Below are 20,768 nucleotides of genomic sequence, written 5' to 3' on the forward strand. Positions count from 1 at the left end.
TGTCAGCGTTAAAGTTACAAGTTTCTGACAAAGGCATTTCTTTGTAAATTATTTTCCCATTTGAGCTCAGTCAGGTTTCTTCTGAATTGATGAATAAGTTAAAGCAAAACCAGACTTTACAAGTTTGCTTGTAATAGGGCTTTTTGGAAAAAATTGTGGAAAAGCATCAGCATTTTGAACTTTTTTGAAGTTGCAACCAACTCTAGCTCTTAGCAAGTTTTGTAGTCATTTCTAGAATAAAGAGTTCAATATTATTTCACATATAGATATAAAAAATCCATCCAACGAATTAACTTCTCCCTTCAACATCCACTTACTTTTGTTTGGTTCCATTGTCATAACAGTTTTGGAGCCATTCAGCACTTGTAAGGCAAATATCAAGAGAAGTACCAGATTCTGCCCTATTTCAATAGTGTAGATCCAGAGTCATTCTAAGGCCTGCACTGGTCTGACGGAGGTCAGACTTTGAGGCAGGATTTCTTGCCTGGAAGATAGCTGTCTTAATGAGGAAATTCTAATAACACCAAAGTCAATAGTATTTTCTCCTTTGCCTTCAATGGAACTAAGATTTGCCTCTTTATTATTTATGGAGGTGTAGTGAGTCAATGTGGCCTCCCATTGACCCGGGTGAAGAAACTTTCCCAAGGACCCCTTGGTGGGCAGTGCCAGAACAACCCAGCCCCACCCACAGGAAACAGAAAGTCAGGGATGGGGGTATAAGAAGAGGAGCTCCAAGCTCAGTTAAAGCTTGGCTGTCGAGCAGGGCAAAGGCTCTTCCCCAGCCCCAGCAGAGTAAGGCCACGCAGCCCTCAGAGGGAGGACTTGATTGGGCCACCCCGGCCATTGCCGGGCCCTGAGCACTGGCCTAGATCGCCACGGCTGCTGCCGGACCCGGATAACTAAGTAAGGCTGTGGAAGCCGCTGCCTGAACCCACAGATTTACCCAGACCCCCCAAGACCCTTGCTGGGCCCAGACAAGTGGGCTGGACCCAGCCGACATCGAGGAGCAGCGCCTGAGATGGGTAGGCTCCCAGAGGGAAGTGGCCCAGGGACAGGCCTGTGCTTTGGGACCTCTTTACTGTTTAATTGCTGCTTCGCCCTGACCCAGCGCTTGGGCTCATAAACTGCTGGATAGTTTAACAGAAACTGCTTAACTGTTTATTTGCTGCCCTGCTCTGAACAAGGGCAGGCCACTAGAACTGATATTCGGCCTGAGGCCCCAAACTTTGGAGGCTTATAGTGAGTAAGTGTGGCCTCCCGCTGACACAAACTATTACAGGAAGGCTGTACATGACTACTTTTTAAATGAGCAGTTTCTCATATAAGTAGTTGCATTGGGACTACATGTGTTAATAATTGTGTGATGCTGCCTGACAGACCAGGTATCAGCTCATCTCAAAGCTTTAGGCCTCACTGATTGCTTACAAATGTATAGCCAAGCCAATTCACTTGGGTATTAGTATAGAGAAAAGTGTTTGTTAAATGTATATATACATTTATAATGTATACAAATGTATTTGGTGTTTAAACTTAATGAAAACTCACGGGAAGTTACATGCATTGTTTTCACTTATCTGTACCCTGTTACAGTGGAGTAGCAAAGATTACACTGTTTGGACCCCTTTCTCATCAATGAGAACGAAGCTTGATTGCAAATGAACTGCAATAGAAATGTACTAATTTCAAAGCATCACATTGTGTGTGATGATCAGAGGGAGGATTTAAAGGGACTGGGGTTCTGGGCACTGCTGTAGTAGCTGTGTACCAGCCTGTATCAGCAGCCACTTTCTTGCCAGTACACTGTACTGGCCCACTTTCACTCCCAGTGGTTGGTCTCCTATAAGTCACTAGAATTGCTTGTAACTAAGGCAGGGGTGGACAATAATTTTTGGTGGGGAAGGCCACTCCAAGATTAGGATAGTGGTCAAGGGCTGCACTTTTCTGTGGAGGGGGTGAGGGTCTAGGATAGAGGCTGGGTACAGAAGGGCACATGGGGTAAGAGACTGGGGTGAGGTCTGAGAGGGAGTTTGGGTGAAGGAGGGGGGTGTGACCTGGCTCAGGGGAATGGAGTGCAGGGTCTAGGAGGGTGTTTGGGTGCAGGAGAGGATTCTGGCCTGGGAGAGGAGTGCAGGAGGGGGTACAGGGTCTGGGAGGGAATTGTGACCTGGGGCAGGGGAGTGCAGAGGGTTTGGATGGTGACCTAGAGGAGGGAGTTGGGGTGCAGGAGGTTCAGGGATGCCAGAGGCAGGCTCTGGCTGAGAAGCGCTTGCCTAAGTGTCTCCTGGCCAGCACCCTCACGGCAAGCTAGGCTCTCTGCCTGCTGCAGCCCCAGATCATTTTGAGTTGCAGGTTATTCCCTCCATGTGGCTCTCAGCTCCAGGAGGGGGAAAAGGCGTGTGCTTCCCCTACCTCCCCAGGCCAATCTCTTAGCTCCTATTGGCTGGTTGTTTCCAGCCAATAGGAGTTCAGAGATTGGCTTGGGTCAATTCCTATTGGCTGGTTTTTTCTGGCCAATAGGAGCTGAGGATTGGGCTGGGGGCAGGGAGATCACATAAAGCTTCCCCTTCCCTCCAGAGTAGAGAGCCGCCAGACTGCGCTTTAAACGTGCGGCAGGGTTTTAACCTGCTTTAAGCCCGTGGCAAGGTGGTCCACGGGCCAGATCTGGCCTCTGGGCCATATTTTACCCAGCCCTGAACTAATGACTGGCTTGAATGAGTAGACCTCAAGACTGGATTTTGGAGTTTGGCTATTGTGCTTGATACTGCATGATTTGGAATCAAGAACCAGGAAGGAAAGCAAGGAAATAAATAGGTCCATGTATTTTGGCAGTATTTTATTTTCTCTTGGTGCCACCCTCCCATTCTTATCACATAATCAGTACAGGATGTACCAATTAGCATTTTCATCTTCAAAGTAACCCTTTTGTCTTGTAATGCTTAAGAGACATCCCAAGGTCTCAGAGAAAGTCAATAGCAAATTCAAGATTGTTCCTAGCTCCCTTCTCAGCCTATGCTTACACAATGAGACCACATCTCTCACCCATTAATATGCTGCTGTGTTACTGTGAGTTTTGGAAGTTTGCGATTTGCCAAAGGGTGTTTTCATTAGGTCTGTCGTCTGCTGGACTGCTTCAGTCAAACGTATGATATTATAACAGGGCTAAAGTCTCTTTCAGTTGCAATTCTCTAAATTGCTCTTTTGCTATCATAAAACATACAAGAGAGAGCTTTTAAAAGCTACAAAGGAAATTAATGAAGAATGAACTCATTCTCTCTTACCAGACTCAGAATTTTAGCAATTTTCACATATTGGAAATGCCTGTAGTTTTTTTTAAAGCCACAGAGTCCTTGTTGTTTTTGTCTTCAGTTTTAGCATGAAGAAAGATGAGAATGTGTCTGTGTTTTAATTTCTCCATAATAAGATAAAGCGTCTCCAAACTAGAAGAAATATTCAGGTCAATAAAGAAGGAACATAGTGCTGTATGGAAAAAACTGGCCAGCTAAGTTTCCAGAAAAATGACAAATCAAAGGGTTTTCTCTTTGCCAGGAAATCCCAGTCCCAGAGAAACCTGGATAATTTGTAAAGACCATCAGAGAAGAACCTTGAGAAAGATTTCCATGGGAAAAGGGACTATTTAGCTAGCCAAACATTTGTGTTCAATTGCTCTTGAGCATGAAGAGTAAAACAAAACCATTCATTTTCTGAACGGGAAGTTAGATATCTTTCTAGAACTTTATAAGTTTCTTACAAATAAGCACAGATGTTTTATTTTCTCCCTTTATCTACTGCCTAAAGTAATCATAGATTTCTATTTTGTCTTACTTAGAGGCAAATTGATATACCTTCCTTACACATCTTGGAGATGTGTTTGTTACACTGTCTGGAGTAGATCACAGTGATAAGTGATTACCTCAGGCCAGACTGTCAAAAACAGGACAAACACCCCTAATTGGAGGTGTATTCTATAAATAAATGTCATCAAGCCAATAACGAATGCCGACTCTTGGATTACCGTGCCAGTCTTTCCATAGAGTCACAGACTGTTCCCTTAGAATGGGGTCCCAAATTCCTGGCCTGTAGGCCATCCACAGACAGAGAAATTGTGCAATCTGGCCCGGGGGTCCTGTCAGGCAGAGAGGAGCCATGTCTATTCCCATTTCCCAAGCCTCACACCTTTGTATCACCACCCCAACCTCTTCCCCCCATGACACCCCATCCCCTATGGACACAACTTTGGGAGTTATCGGGGGAGGGGCATGGTGAAAGATGGCAGCAGCGGTCAGGCCCCCCCCCCCCCCCCCCGCACTCCTTGCAGTGGCAGCAGCCATGGGGAAGCAGAGCGAGGTGCTTGCCAGGTGCATTCTGCTTCTTCACAGTCCCAACACCACAAGGAGTGTAGGAGGGGGGCCTAACTGCTGCCACCACCCTGCACCAGCCCCCCTCTCCCTGGTAATCCCTGAAGTCATGTCCTCAGGGGATGGGGTGCCTGGGGGGAGAGAGGATAGGGCATTGGTGGGAAGGGGTGGAATTTGGGTAAGAGGAATGGAACCCTCCACCCCCCAGCCCACTAGGCTTCGTCTAGACTACATCCCTCTGTCAGCAGAGGGATGTAAATGAAGCACGTGGAAATTGCAAATGAAGCGGGGATTTAAATATCCTGCACTTCATTTGCATAATCACGTAATGGCGCTCTTTTGAAAAATTGAAGCTGCAGTCTAGACATGGTTCTTTCGAAAACGGGGTGCTTTTTTGAAAGATCCTGAGGTTTACAGGATAGCAGATATGTAGAAAACTTTCCCCAAAGTTCTCAGGGCTACCCAAAATAACTCCGGGGAGCTCTGTCTTCTCATGCAGTCATTGTGCCCAGTTAGAATTCAGACAGTCAAGAGAAGAAGGATCTTTCCCTGAATTCAAACATTGAACTTCTTCACAAACTGACAAAGACTCTACCCACATGGGCTCCTGCTTTGATGATAAAGAGCGAGGAATGCACTTTGATTGAAAGGGCACTGCATTGGCAGTGCAGAAGGGCTGGCTGCGGGATGCTGGCCTACAGCCGCACTCCTTCCACCCAAACCATGCCCCAGAGCCAGGCCCCTGTGCCAGTAAGATTTTTAAGTATCAGGGGGGTAGCTGAGTTAGTCTGAATCTGCAAAAGCGGCGAGGAGTCCTGTGGCACCTTATAGACTAACCGAAGTGTTGGAGCATAAGCTTTCGTGGGCAAAGACCGACTTTGTCAGATGCATGCATGCATAAGATTTTTATGGGTATGTCTACACTACAGCGCTAATTCGAACTAACGCATCTAGAACTAAAAACTAGTTTGAATTAGCGTTTTGCTCATTCGAACTAGCGCGTCCACATTAAGTGAACCCTGAACCAGGCTTAAGGATGGCCGGAAGCAGTGCCGGCAGAGCATCAGAGGAGAACTTAGAGCGTGGAGATGCTGTCTCAGGCTAGCCAAGGGCTGTGCTTAAAGGGTCCCGACCCCCACCCCGGACAGACAGTTCTCAGGGGTGCCCCGCTTGCAAAGCACTCCTGGCTTGGAGTGCCCTGAGTGCCCACAAGTGGCACATCACAGCACTCAGCCACCAGCCCAGCTGCACTTGCCGCAGGCTGCCATCTGGGGAGAGGGGACAATTGGGGGGCTGCAGGAGAGCTTCCACCCCCAGAAGCCCGCAGAGCCAGCCCAGTCCTCCCCATCGGGGGCTCGTGCCCCATTCCTCCCTCACCTCCTTCCACTTACCCTTCCCTAGCCCCTCTTCTTGATGTACAAAATAAAGATAACGTGTCTTCCAAAATGGAATCTGTCTTTATTGAACAAAACTGGGAGAGACCGGGAAAAGGAGGTGGGAGAGGGGAAGAGAGAGGCTGGGAGAGTGGAGGGCAACTAAAATGATCAGGGGTTGGGAACAGGTCCCATATGAAGAGAGGCTAAAGAGACTGGGACTTTTCAGCTTAGAAAAGAGGAGACGGAGGGGGGACAGGATAGAGGTCTCTAAAAGCAGGAGTTGGGTGGAGACGGTGCATACAGAAAAGTTCTTCATTAGTTCCCATAAAGAAGGACTAGAGGACACCAAAGTAAAGGAATGGGTAGCAGGCTTCAAACTAGTAACAGAAAGTTGTTATTCACAAAGCAAAGAGTCAACCTGTGGAACTCCTTGGTGCAGGAGGCTGTGAAGGCTAGAACTGGAACAGAGTTTAAAGGGAAGTGAGATCAAGTCATGGAGGTTGGGTCCATGGAGTGGTATTAGCCAGGGGGTAGGAGTGGTGTCCTTGCCCAAGGTTTCTGGAAGGCTGGAGAGGGATGGCATGAGACAAATGGCTTGGTCACTGTCTTCGGTCCATCCTCTCCAGGGTCCCTAGGGTTGGCCGCTGTCGGCAGACAGGCTACTGGGCTAGATGGACCTTTGGTCTAACCCAGGACGGCCATTGTAAGCTCAGGGCTCAGGGTCGGGGGTCTCAGTGGACCCCCTTGATTCTCTTGCACACCTGCTCCTGCCTGGCCAGGCTGGCAGCTATCCTGCCCAAGCTGGCCACTTTCCTGTGTCTAGTGCGGAGATCGTGGACGAGGTCCACGATGTCCGCACTAGCTCAGGCGGGTGCCCGCCTCTTGCAGTCCCGGGCAAGCTCCCGGGAGCCGCCAGCCTGGTCCCGGGAAGAGGGGGAGGGCTGGGGGGCATCGGGTGGGTGGCTCGATCCGTGCCAGGTGCAGGGTCTGCTGGCTGGGTGCTGGCAGGCTTGCACCTGGCACGGGCACCGTAGCCAGCCCGTGCCCCTTTAAGGAGTCCGGGGCCGGGAAGGGTGCATACGAGTTTCCCTGGTGTTGGCCAGAGTGGCCACCAGGGAAAGCTGGGGAGGGCTAGCCTCCCACTAGTTCGAATTAAGGGGCTACACAGCCCTTAATTTGAACTACTTAATTCGAACTAGGCTTAATCCTCGTGGAATGAGGATTACCTAGTTCGAACTAAGCGCTCCGTTAGTTCGAATTAAATTCGAACTAACGGAGCGCTAGTGTAGCGCCTATGAAAGTTAGTTCGAACTAACGTCCGTTAGTTTGAACTAACTTTGTAGTGTAGACATACCCTATGTTACTGTTACCCCAGCTAATGACATTGGTATGGGCTGCAGGAGTGGGCCCCTGAACTAATGTATTAGTGTCTAAAGTTAAAATCCTGTGCCTCTTCCAACTAGTTATACTTATGTGTCCTCTTTTATTCCAATAATATAACGTGACATGACTGGTTGGATCCTTGTTGACAAGTGTTTGACGTTACTGATGCCATCATTTCACACATATTGCAGTGTCTTGTTGAACTGGAAGCTTGTGAAAAACACTCTTATGAACTTTAGATTCACTTTCCGAATGAATGGAGACACATAAAAAAAAAAAAGGAGTTCTTAACTACTGGTCAGGAAATGAGCGTTGATGAAGAAAATCCCCTGTAGTAAAACATACGATATAATTTCAATGAGGTAGCTTTGTCTAGCATTTAGGAACACCTTTGCCTCTTTGTTTTTCAGTGAAAGAGCATGATCTCAGTATTTATTTAAAGAGAGGGCAGAGGGAAATCTAATACAGGCTAGAATTTTGCGAACAAACATGTAACTTTCCTTCGCTTAGGTCTGTTTTCCAGGGATTGCATAATTTCTTCCATTCAGTTTGTAGCAGCTTGAAATGATGCACAGAAAACCATCAGAAAGTAAAGAGAATAGAATATTCTTTCCCCTCCCTGTCTTGGATTCCAGGAGAAGCTGTATACAAAAGAAAGATGAGCCAGACTTTCAGAAACTTACTGTACAGTATATGCTCTAGCAATTGCATCATTGCCAGTATAGTATTGAACTTAAAGAAAAAACGGTAAATGGATCAAATGGTTAAATCAAGCTCTAAATCCATTCAGTTCCTGGTCAGAGAATATTACATCCTTGATTATTAAAGTAGAAACCAGAATTGCAGAAAGACAATTGACTGACAACCTTAGGGAGTATAGAAATAAACTGTGATGAGCAGAGTGTGTCAGCAGACAGGCAAAAAAATGTCAAGATGTCAAAAACGCCACTATTAATCAGCTGAAATGGTAGGATGGCTATGGAGAGAGGTCATTATCGAGCTTTTGGATAGACTAGTAGCAACGTTTATGTTTGAATTTAGAGCTATCTACTGGAAAGAAGTTAAGGAGATACTAGAAGATGGGAATGCACAAGTAAATGGAAGAGTCACTAGCAGAATGTACCTGCCCCACTGAAGGGTTGATGGCCATCATGTTCAGAAGCATATGTATTCTTATGAGGATAATCATTCTATTTCATAGCAGAAGAGAAACACTATGGAAGATGAGCTATTTCAGAATGCAGAATACCTATCCGTCATCCATTTTATGATCCTAGAAATAGGTTTGCAAGAGCTCAGGGCAAAAATTGGGGAGCTGTGTATTTCAGAAGATTTAAAAGAAAAGTTAAGATTTCAGGTATTTCTGACAAAAGGAGGAAACACAGACTAATATTAACAGGGGAAGTGCTATATGAGAATCTGTATAAACATCACACAATACTAAATTTATTAATTGCCAGATATGCTAAACATCCATATGAATAATAGATGTGAATCTCTGTATAGCCCGCAGAAAATGTGCTCTAGTAGATTATTTTGGGCTGGCAAACATTGCTGTGATGGGCCAAATGATCTATGGATTCAAGTGGCAAAAATGTGAATGCCTGATAGCCCTGACCTTAGTACACAGTCAATCATAGTATTCTAGAACTGGAAGGAACCTCAAGAGATCATCAAGTCCAGTTCCCTGCACTCATGGCAGAACAAAGCAGTGTCTCTAGACCATCCCTGAGAAGTGTTTGTCTAATCTGCTCTTAAAAATGTCAATACTGGAGATTCCTCAACCTCCCGAGGCAATTTATTCCAGTTCTTAACAGGAAGTTTTTCCTGATGTTCAACCTAAACCTCCTTGGTTCCAATTTGAGCCCGCTGCTTCTTGTCCTATTATCACAGGTTAAGGAGAATTATTTTTCTACCTCCTCCTTTTAACACCCTTTTAGGTCTTGAAAGCTGTTACCATGTTCCCTTTTAGTCTTTTCTTAACTAAACAAACCCAATATTTTCAGACTTCCCTCTTAGGTCTTGTTTTCTATGCCTTTAATTAGGCCTCTAATTATTTTTGTTGCTCTTCTCCAGACCTTCTCCAATTTCTCCACATCTTTCTTGAAATGTGGTGCCTAGAACTGAGGCCTAAACAGTTCAGAGTAGAGTGGAAGAATTGCTTCTCGTGTCTTGCTTACAACACTCTTGTTAATACATTCCAGAATGATTGCCTTTTTTTGCAACCGTGTTACACAGTTGACACATAATTAGCTTGTGGTCAAATAGATGAGCCCCAGATTCCTTATTGCAGTTCTCCTTTCTAGACTGTCATTTCCCATTTTAGAATCATGCTAGTCTTGGAAGGGACCTCAGGTCATCAAGTCCAGTCCGCTGACATCATGGCAGGACCAAGTACCATCTAGATCATCTCTGATAGACATCTATCTAACCTGCTCTTAAATATCTCCAGTGTTGGAGATTGTACAACTTCCCTAGGCAATTTATTCCAGTGTTTAAGTACCCTATCAACTAGGAAATTGTTTCCTAATGTCCAACCTAAACCTCTCTTGCTGCAATTTAAGCCCATTGCTTCTTGTCCTATCATCGGAGGTCAAGAAGAACAATTTTTTTCCATTCTCCTTGTAACACTCTTTTAGGTTCTTGAAAACTGCTATTTTCAACAACACTAATTGTTCCTTCCTAAATAGCATACTTTGCATTTGTCCTTATCAAATTTCATCCTCTTTACAGACCATTAATCTAGTTCGCCCAGATCATTTTGAACTATAATACTATTCTCCAAAGCACTTGCAACACCTCCCGGATTGGTATCATCTGCAAACTTTATAAGTGTACTTTCTATGAAATTATCTAAAAGCAGTATATGTGGCCACCTTAAAACATAGTTTTGTCATAAAATGGTTAAAAACAATATTTCTTGTAAACCACCAGAATCCAGCTAGTATTACTGGCAATGTTAGCCCCAAGCAGAATACACATTTAATATCATCTTCAGATAACATAGTAACAGTGGGTACGTCTACACTACAGCGCTAGTTCGAACTAACTTAGTTCGAATTAGTTAATTCGAACTAAGCTAGTTCGAACTAGCGCATCTAGAACTAAAAACTAGTTCGAACTAGCGTTTTGCTAGTTCGAACTAGCGCGTCCACACTGATTGGACGCAGGGGGGCATTTAAGGGCAGCTGAAACCGGTTCTGGCAGGGCATCAGGTCAGCAGTTGCTTTGTGTGGCTGCTGTCTGAGGCTATCTGAGGCTCGTGCTTAAAGGGACCCCCCCTGGACAGCCGGTTCTCAGCTTTTCCTGCTTGCTTGCCAACCTCGCCGAGGGACAGCAAAGCGTCGGTCTCTGTGCCCGTCTGTGTCGGTGCTTCCCTTCGGGGGGGCCGCCGCAGGTGGCAACATGGAGCCACGGCTCGCCCTGCACCTTCTGGTGCACGTTCTGGACTTGCTGCTGCAAGCCTGCCAGCAATGGCTCGAGGCTGCCTGGCACCACCTGGGGAACGTCAGCCCCCTGCCTCTCCGCCTGGCCGCCCTGGGGGCCGTGGAGGAGCCGCGGCGGCGCCCCGGCACCGGCGTGCCCCGCCGCATCTGGCGTCTGGACACCAGCAGCGACTGGTGGGACCGCATCGTCCTGGAGCGCTGGGACGACCGACAGTGGACCCAGAACTTTAGGATGAGGAGGGACACCTTCCTGGAGCTCTGCGAGTGGCTCGCCCCTGCCCTGCAAAGAAGGGACACTCGCATGAGGCTCGCCATCCCCCTCCAGAAGCGGGTGGCCATCGCCCTCTGGAAGCTCTCCACGCCGGACAGCTACCGATCCGTCGGGAACCAGTTCGGCGTGGGGAGATCCACTGTCGGAGCAGTGCTCATGCAGGTACGGCGCTCGTCGGCCACCGAGCCGGGGGGCAGGGGGGCTGCGAGGAGGGGATGGGCCGCCCCAGGGACAAAGGGGGGGGCGGGAGGAGGCGAAAGCGCCCCGCACCGGAGGGGTCGGGCTGTCCCGGCCGTACTACACGCCGCCAGGGGGGTTGCTTCCGGGAGTGGGGCGCGGGGCACTGCCAGGGCACGCACGCTCCCAGCCACCCGGGCGCCCCACTGATTGACGCTTTGCTGTGTCTCTCTCCGCAAGTGGTCAAGGCCATCAACCGGGTGCTGCTCCGCAGGGTGGTCCGCCTCGCCGACCCGGATGCCGTCATCCGGGGATTCGGCGCCCTCGGCTTCCCCAACTGCGGGGGGGCCATCGACGGGACGCACATCCCCATCCGTGCCCCGGAACACCAGGCGTCCCGGTACGTGAACCGCAAGGGGTACTTCTCCGTGATCCTGCAGGCCGTATGTGACCACCGGGGACAGTTGACGGACATAAATGTGGGCTGGTCCGGCAAAGCACACGACGCCCGGGTGTACCGGAACTCCTCCGTGTGCCAGCGGCTGCAGGACGGGACCTTCTTCCCCGACCGCCACATCAGGGTCGGGGACGTGGACATGCCCGTCTGCCTGGTGGGGGATGCCGCCTACCCACTGCAGCCCTGGCTCATGAAGCCCTACACGGGACACCTCAATCCCTCCCGCCAGGCCTTCAATAACAGGCTGAGCAGGGCCCGCATCGTGGTGGAGGGGGCCTTCGGGCGACTGAAAGCCCGCTTTCGATGCCTCCTCACCCGTCTGGACCTGGCCGAGCACAACATCCCTCCCGTGGTGGCAGCATGTTGTGTGCTCCACAATTTGTGTGAGCGGAAGGGGGAGGCTTTCTTGCCAGCCTGGATGGCTGAGGCTGACCGCATGGCTGGACACTACGGTCAGCCCCGCACCGCCGCCGTCCGGGAAGCCCAGCGGGGGGCCATCCGGATCCGGGAAGCCCTGCGGGAGAGCTTCCAGGTGGAGGAGGAGGAGGACTGACCTCTCCCTGCATGCCCCACCGGGGCCTTCTTCCACCCTACCCCCCCCCCTTCCCCTTTCCCCTCCCTATCTACTGTACAATAAAGACACCTGTTTTTCAAACAAAAACGTCTGTTTATTTCAGAGAACTGGGGTGGGGGAGGGAGGAATGAAGGTGGGAGAAGGGAGGGGGAAACCTGGGACGAGGGAGCTGGAAGGGGAGGGGAGGGAAGGGAGGAAGGGAAAGGAAAGCTCAGGGGTGGGAGTCTGGGTGCCTCTCCCGTCTCGCCACACTGCGGGTCCGGGGGCGTCGGTGGGGAATGGTTGTGGAGGGGGGGGGCAGAGAGGACAGGGGGTGTGGAGGAAGCAGGAGCGGAAGCAGGAGCGGAAGCAGGAGGAGCAGGAGGAGCAGGGGGAGCAGGGGGAGCAAGAGGGGGAGCAAGAGGGGGAGCAGGGGGAGCAAGAGGGGGAGCAAGAGGGGGAGCAGGGGGAGGAGGAAATGGAAAGCGGTCTAGCAGGCTCTGGAGGTGGCCTCGCAGGGCACGGCCCTGCTCCTCCAGGGCCTCCAGACTCCTCTGGCGCAGCCTGAGGTCCTCCTGGACCCAGTGGTCCTGGAGACGGAGCTGTCGGTCCAGGAACCGGAGATGCCGCCTCTGGTAGTCCTCCTGGTTCCTGGCTGTCCTGCTTGCCCGGGCGCGGGCGGCTGCTGCAGGCGGTGTGGTGCGCCCTGCAGTCCCCGGTGCTGCAGCTGTGGTGCAAGAAGACCAGCGGTCAATGACCCCAGGGGCCCAGGTGTGTGAAACCCAGCTCCCCTCTGCAAGGCCAGGGCCCCTGCAGGATCCCCAGCTGCTGCTCCGTAGTGGGCAAGGCCCAGGCGCACGGTCCCGGGGCTCCCTCTCGCCCCAGCCCCCCGTACACATAAGGGGAACACGAGGGTACTCACAGGTGGATGCCTCCCCGGCCTCTGATGATGCAGGCGAGCGGCTCTGTGGGGTGCCTCGGGGGTCCCGGGTCCTGGGAAGGCTGGCAGCAGGCTCCTGGCTCTCAGAGCCCTCTTCCTCCTCCTCGGTGTCCAGGAGCGGTCCCTCTGCCCCGGGGTCAATCACGTCCCGGGGGGCAGGGACGGCATGAGGCCCCAGGATGCGGTCCAGGGCATGGAAGTGGGGGCAGGCCTCCGGGTCAGCCCCTGGCAGGCAGGCCCGGGAGTAGGACTGCCGCAAGTCTTTAATCTTGCAGCGCACCTGCTCCCGGCTGCGCTGGTGGCCCCTGGCGGCCAGGCTGGCAGCCATGCGTCCATAGACGGCCGCGTTCCGGTGGCTAGTGCGGAGATCGTGGACATTTGAGGCTTCCCCCCAAACCTCGATGAGGTCCACGATCTCCGCACTTGACCAGGCGGGCGCCCGCCTTTTGCGCCCCCGGGCAGGCTCCCGGGAGCCGCCAGGCTGGTCGTGGGGAGCAGTGGAGGGCTGGGAGCCCTCGGATGGCTGGCTCATCCTGTGGCAGGTGCAGGCTGTGCAGGCACGGGTGCTGGCAGCCTTGCAACTGGCACAAAGTGAGTAGCCAGCCCGTGGCCCTTTAAGGGCTCCGGGGCCGGGAGGGGGGCAATAGAGTTTCCCTGGTGTTGGCCAGAGTGGCCACCAGGGAAACCTGGGAAGCCTTAGCCTCCCACTAGTTCGAACTAAAGGGCTACACAGCCCTTAGTTCGAACTAGCTAGTTCGAACTAGGCGTTAGTCCTCGTAAAATGAGGTTTACCTAGTTCGAACTAAGCGCTCCGTTAGTTCGAATTAAGTTCGAACTAACGGAGCGCTAGTGTAGCGCATAGGAAAGTTAGTTCGAACTAACGTCCGTTAGTTCGAACTAACTTTCTAGTGTAGACATACCCAGTGTGACAATGAATTAATAATACTGTATTAGAGTAATTGTATGTACAATGTACTGTACTGAATAATTATAAATAGGCCAAATTCTAATTCTTCCTCAAGACAAACTTCCATTGACATTAGTAGATTTCTCTGATTAAGAATTGGAAGTTTAGATTCCTGCTAATTTATGTAGTGAGGGAATAACATTATGTGTTTGTTATTGGGGTATTTTTATTAGCAAAGAGAGACTTAAACAGAGTACCTAAAATAATATAAAAGTGAAACTATCTGAGGCTGAAAGGTGCATTGAGGCAGAATACAATTTGATGAGTGCTCTAGGAGGATATACAAACAGATGGAGAGTTTTTAAAGGTTACTGCTGTAATTCTGTTTAATTCCCATTGAACTGTTATTACACATGAGGTATTGATCTTATTTTATTTTTCAGGCTGCTTGACTCACTAGCAGCAGGTAGCAGCTCAGCACTGGCAAGAATGTGGATAATCTGTGTTTGGAGACTTTAGAATGATTTCAGCCCATCTCTTCAGCAAACATGTATTAACATTAAAGCCAATAATGACTGCTTGTGTGAGAGCCTTTTTTTTTTGCCTCCTAAAGCTCTTACAAAGAGTGTGTTTCAGTGAAACTTCACAACAGTAGAGTTGGGGGGGGGGGGGAGGAGAGGGAAGGGAAGAAATCAGTTATAGCTTTGACACTTCCAGAATGAAGTGTATAAAACACAGGAGCAAAGCTGTGTATAATACATCTCTTTGTCAGGTTAATAGCAATAAAGTGCTTTACGTGAACTGAAACAAAACCCTATGGCTTATATTCCATTGGAGTTCACTTCTCAGGCCAGCAATTTAGGCTATCGTAATTTGATTATACTGCATACCTTAAATGAAATTAATCTTGTTTAAAGATAGAAGGATATTAAACATCTGAGTGAACTAACTTAACTGTAAAGCATCTTGCCAAATTCTGTGCAGAATTTGAGGGGTGCCCCACATCTGTTACGCTATACGGATGGGGTTAGCTTCTGTTACGATGGTTTAGTTTTGGATTAGCAACTTGACCATTAGTAGTTGATATTGCTTATCCAGTCATTACCATCCACATTCATTATTGAAGCTCTGCCACACAAGGCTTTGGAATTACAAACATTCATAACCTTTACGTGGAAAGTGCTCTCTGTTTTCACAGTTAAAGCACACCATTTTTTCTTGCACTTCAGTGTGTTCATGCATTTCACGTATACTGTCTCTATTTACACAGGGCTGTCTCCTCACTAAAATAAGAACCCCTGGCCTGACTGCAGTAAGTGTAATACAAATAGCACCCCTGACATACATGTTGTAGTGTATTTTTGGAGCAGTTACACGATTCCTTGGGGAGAGTCGAAAATGTTACATATCACTGTTTCCCTTGCCCCAGTATGAATGGCTTTTAGTTTTAGGGTTGTAAGCATATCTTTGCTTTTCATCCATTCCAACAGTGACATATGTTTGATAGGTAGAAATGGATGTTATGGCCATCACAAGTACAGAGATGAATCAGCCAACATTTCCTTGGTGTAATAGCTTTCAGATTTACTTCTGAGGGATGGGCTAGAATCCTGGGCTGAGGAAATATGTTTGTATAATTTGACTTGATGAGAAAGAGTTGAGCAATGGCTGCATTAGTATTTTTTTTTTGATTAATTCAAAACAGCTCGCTAATTCGAGAAAGCAATGAAAAGTAACCTTCTAGTTGCTAGGGATGGGAGTTGCAATGAATTACGGAATCCTTACAGCAATATTTCTGAGGGATTTTATAGATGCACATTTCAAAGCCCTGAAAAACAGAAGAATGATATTTCAGGTAGAATTTTGTGGGTTTACAAATGAAAGCTGCACTTGCTCTTGGTAATATATATGTGTATGAAAGGGCTGCGTCCCTACTCCATCCTCAACAGAGTACCCAGACCCATGAATTAGTATGTCCAAACTCATCTCATTCCTAGGCCAATGCCATTGTTCCAAGTTCATGCCCTTCACTCCCCCGACACTGTATTCCTTTATGGCTCAGGCTTGAGCTGGCATATTGCCCAGTCTGTCGCATTGTGTCTTGGTGCTACCTTGCACTCCTACTACCTATTGTATCATTCTCTCTCTTGGCTGTAAGCTGCAGTGACAGGGCCTGGTTCTTAAATCTGGAGTTATACAGCTCCTAGCACCATTGGGTTATGTTCTATGATTGGCGCTCCAAGGTAGAAAAAAATATAAATAAAAAAGAAGGTATATGGCCACGTTAATGGATTACTCTAATTCGCAATGGGCATTTTACCTCTAAGAAGGCCAGTCACTTTGATTGGATGCAGAGGGAGCACATATCTCTCGCAGTCAATGTTGTGTGCAATCAGCCCGCACCTTACTTCACCTACCCTTGCTTTACAAGCGTGTCACTTTTGTCATACCAGTAGAAAAACAACCATGCAGGTGAAACTGGCAGAATCCAGCAACCCTGTGTCTGGGCAATGGTAAACCAAATGTCTTGTTTGCCAGACATAGAACTGTGATGGGCAGTTTGCCCATCCCTGAGTTAGAGCTATTAAGCGAACTGAGCTCAAAGGCCTGCATCCCTCTTCCTCCTCCTCATCCCAGCATCATCCCAGCAAGTTAAACATGCTGAACCAGTAACTTCAGCTATTGATGTTACTGCAGAAAGTCAGAGTAATTTATAACTCAGGATACCCATGCTGAGCAGGTGTTATAAGAAGGAGCCAATGAGAATGCAGTTCTTCCTCCACCTTCTGTCCCAATTTTCATAAAACTGAGCTCTCACTCCAGAAGTACCGTAAATTAGCATATATAACCTGCACACAAGTATTACCCGCACCCATGTATTACTCGCGGTTTTTCTTGATTGAGTAAAAGACGTCTTACATTCCCTGCGCACGTGTATAGCCTGTGGGAGATGAACCATGGGTACTGTTAATGAAAGATAATGAGGGTAATTAATTCAGGAGTCAGGTTCTGAGCCTGTCACGCAGAAGCATTTAAGCTCCCAGATACACAACTTCCAAAGCGCAGAATAGATGGCTGCAGGCTGACAGGACAGACAGGCTGCCTCCCCCGGGGTGAGCTGTCTGCCCCAGGCTGCATGGGAAGAGAAGGTGACTAGGCTTACCCCTCGCACCATTTCCAACCCTCCCCAGCTGCCTTCTGCCTGTGCTGTGCACTCCCCTGGGGTGAGCTGTCTGCCCCAGGCAGCCAGAGCCAGGAGTTGAGCCAGGAGCTGAGCAAGGGAGCTGTGTCCTTAAACAGAGCATCCCTCCTCTTACGGAGAGCCAGCCACGTTCAGACAGACACAATGGAGGGAAGAAAGGTCTCTGGGTATTCCAACAGCAGGGGAATCTCCTCTCCCTCCCCACAGCTGATTACCTCTTCCCTGAATTTTCATCACCCTCTGCTCTGCCTGCTTGGTCTCTCCCTGTGATAGCTGCTCAGGCTACGAAAATGATTCTGATTCGGCACCACAACCGTCATGAAGTAAAAAAACCACCTGTATTACACGCGGCGGGGGGGGGGGGGGTTGTAAAACTTTGCATAACCTGCGGGTTATCTATGCTAAAACACGGTAGTAACTGAGGGCACATCTACACAGCAGGGCAAAACTCGAATTAAGCTACAGAACTTGAGCTACGTTAATTGTATAGCTGAAGTCAAAATAGCTTATTTCGGCTTTTGGTGCTGTCTACACAGCAGGAAGTTGAAGGAAGAACACTCTCCTTTCAACTTCCCTTACTCCTCGTGAAATGAGGGTTAGAGGAGTTGGAATAAGGAGTCCTCCAGTTTGACATAGTAAGATGTAGTGTTATTTCGGAATAACACCAGTTATTCAGAACATTAGGAAAAACTTCCTAACTGTGGGTATGTCTACACTACCACCCTAGTTTGAACTAGGATGGTTAATGTAGTCAATCGAAGTTGCAAATGAAGCCCGGGATTTAAATATCCCGGGCTTCATTTGCATCTTACCGGGCGCCGCCATTTTTAAATCCCCGGTAGTTCGGACTCCGTGCCCGCGGCTACACGTGGCATGGAGTAGGTAGTTCGAATTAGAGGAGTAACAGTAGTTCGAATTAGAAAGCCTAATTTGAACTACCTACTCTGTGCCGCGTGTAGCCGTGGGCACGGAGTCCGAACTACCGTGGATTTTAAAATGGTGGCGCTCGGCAAGATGCAAATGAAGCCCGGGATATTTAAATCCCGGGCTTCATTTGCAACTTCGATTGACTACATTAACCACCCTAGTTCGAACTAGGGTGGTAGTGTAGACATACCCTGTCAGGGTGGTTAAACACTGGAATAAATTGCCTAGAGAGGTTGTGGAAGCTCTATCTCTGGAGATATTTAAGAGCAGATTAGATAGATATCTATCAGGGATGGTCTAGATGGTACTGGGTGCTGCCGTGAGGGCAGGGGACTGGACTCGATGACCTCTCGAGGTCCCTTCCAGTTCTAGTGTTCTATGATTCTATGGGACACACATTTATATAGGTTTCTTATATAACTTACAGCACGTGTGAGATAATTTCAATAGGACTACTATGGAAAAGTAAGGGCCCTTCTAACGGAAATGTGGGAAAAACTTGTTGAATTCCACTAGCTGAATTCCACTAGCTGAAAATTGTGTTGTTTCCTATGGCTACGTCTACACTGGCATGATTTTCCGGAAATGCTTTTAACAGAAAAGTTTTCCGTTGAAAGCATTTTTGGAAAAGCACGTCTAGATTAGCAGGACACTTTTCTGCAAAAGCACTTTTTGCGGAAAAGCATCCGTGGCCAATCTAGAAGCGGTTTTCTGCAAAAAAGCCCCCATCGCCATTTTTGTGATCGGGGCTTTTTTGCGGAAAACAGTTCTGTGCTGTTTACACTGGCCCTCTTGCGCAAATGATTTGCGCAAGAGGGCTTTTGCCCAAACGGGAGCAGCACAGTATTTCCGCAAGAACACTGACGATCTTACATGAGATCGTCAGTGTTCTTGCGGAAATTCAAACGGCCAGTGTAGACAGCTGGCAAGTTTTTCCGCAAAAGCAGATGATTTTGCGGAAAAACTTGCCAGTCTAGACACAGCCTATGAATGCTTATTAAGAGAATGGGAGATTTAGTCTCCTGGAAATGAACCTCAGGAGCTCTGCCCTTTTAATCCATAGATCCTTCAAGATTGACAAATTGCAAAGCAGCTCTTTGCCGCTATACTATTGCTACCTCATCTGCTCTTCCTGGCTCCTGGACTGCATGGTTTATATGAATAGCTATACTGGATCAGACTAGTGGTCCATCCACTTCATTTTCCTGTCTCCCAGACTGGACAGTAACAGCTGCTTCAGAGGAAGGTACAAGAAAACCGTCTGTTGATGGCTAAGGAATAACCAACCTGCCCATTGGGGAATTTTCTTCCACTTAGGGGTTGGTTTATTCAGAAGCCACTCTTTCATGGGCTCACTACCACAGATATCCCAGAACTGCCCCCCTTTCCATTCTTCTTCCCCGAAGATTAAACACCATGAGGAAGTGTTTCACCTTGAGCTTGGGGACAGGAACATTAAAGGTTTCTAGCCATTTTTTCAACTCTACTGGGTTTGAAAAAGGAAGTTTTTTGGGGGGTCAGCAAGAAAAATGTAAAAGAAGCAGTAGTTTTCCAAATGCAACTAATATTAATTTTGTTTGGCAGGCTGTGTTCCCCCATGATCTCTTCTTGGTTCATATAGACCCCAACTTATCATGAACATATACCTATACTTTTCCACATTGACAACTATGTTGACAGCTCAAAACATGACCCTTCATGGGATCTTGTCTCAGGCATGAATGTTGTGCTTACAAAACCCCACATGTTAAAGATGAATTAATGGAAACACTTACGACATTTAACACACTAGGTTAAAAATAATATTACATCCCTTTAGGAGATTCAGTTTAATTGTTGGGATTATGCCAACAATGTAAGTATCAGTACATTTTGGGAGAAAGTACCAGGAAATAGGTACAGAAAAAAGCTCTCTCTTAGGCTACGTCTAGACTGCAGGCTTCTTTCAAAAGAAGTTTTTTTGAGAAGAGATCTTCCGAAAAACCTTCTTTTGAAAGAGCGCCACACGCAAAAGCACATTGAAAAAGCAATCTGTTTTTTTGAAAGAGTGTCCAGACTGATTGGATGCTCTCTCGCCTAAAAGGGCACCCGGAAGCACTTCAGACAGGGCTTTAGGTCACCAGTTGCGTCCAAGTGATGGTGCCAGAGCATTGCAGAGGCGCGTGCTTAAAGGGACCCCTCTGGACAGCGAGCTCTGCTGCTGGCTTGCCTACCTTTCTGAGGGACAGCAAAGCTCTCGTGGTGCCTGCTGTGGTTGCCCCACTTTTTTTGGATGCCACAGCTTTTTCCTTTGTGTCATGGAGCCAGAGCTGCCCCTGGGCATGCGATGGCCCCACATGGCCATGCTGCAGTTTCTGCAGCACTTTGTGCCAGCTGCCTTCCTTGTCCTGCATGAGCTCGACCCTGAGCTCATTGTTGGGACCCCCCTCCCTGGGTGTGGGAGCTACACTCTGGCAAGCGCACCCCACAGTGGAGAGGTGTTTTTGGAGGCTCGACACCAGTTCCAACTGGTGGGACCGGCTGGCCATGGAGCAGTGGGACAACCAGCAGTGGCTCCAAAACTTCCGCATGTGGAAGGCCACCTTTTTGGAGCTATGTGCCTGTGCCTGTCCCTGTCCCTGCCCTCTGGAGACACGACACCCACTTGTGGCCCACCATCCCCTGGAGAAGCAGGTCGCCATTGCCATCTGGAAGCTTGCCACCCCAGACAGTTACTGGTCGATAGGCAACCAGTTCGGTGTGGGAGAGTCCACTGTCGGGGCCCTCCTCATAGA

Source organism: Pelodiscus sinensis, chromosome 8 (assembly GCF_049634645.1).
Source record: "Pelodiscus sinensis isolate JC-2024 chromosome 8, ASM4963464v1, whole genome shotgun sequence".
Classification (NCBI taxonomy): Eukaryota; Metazoa; Chordata; order Testudines; family Trionychidae; genus Pelodiscus; species Pelodiscus sinensis.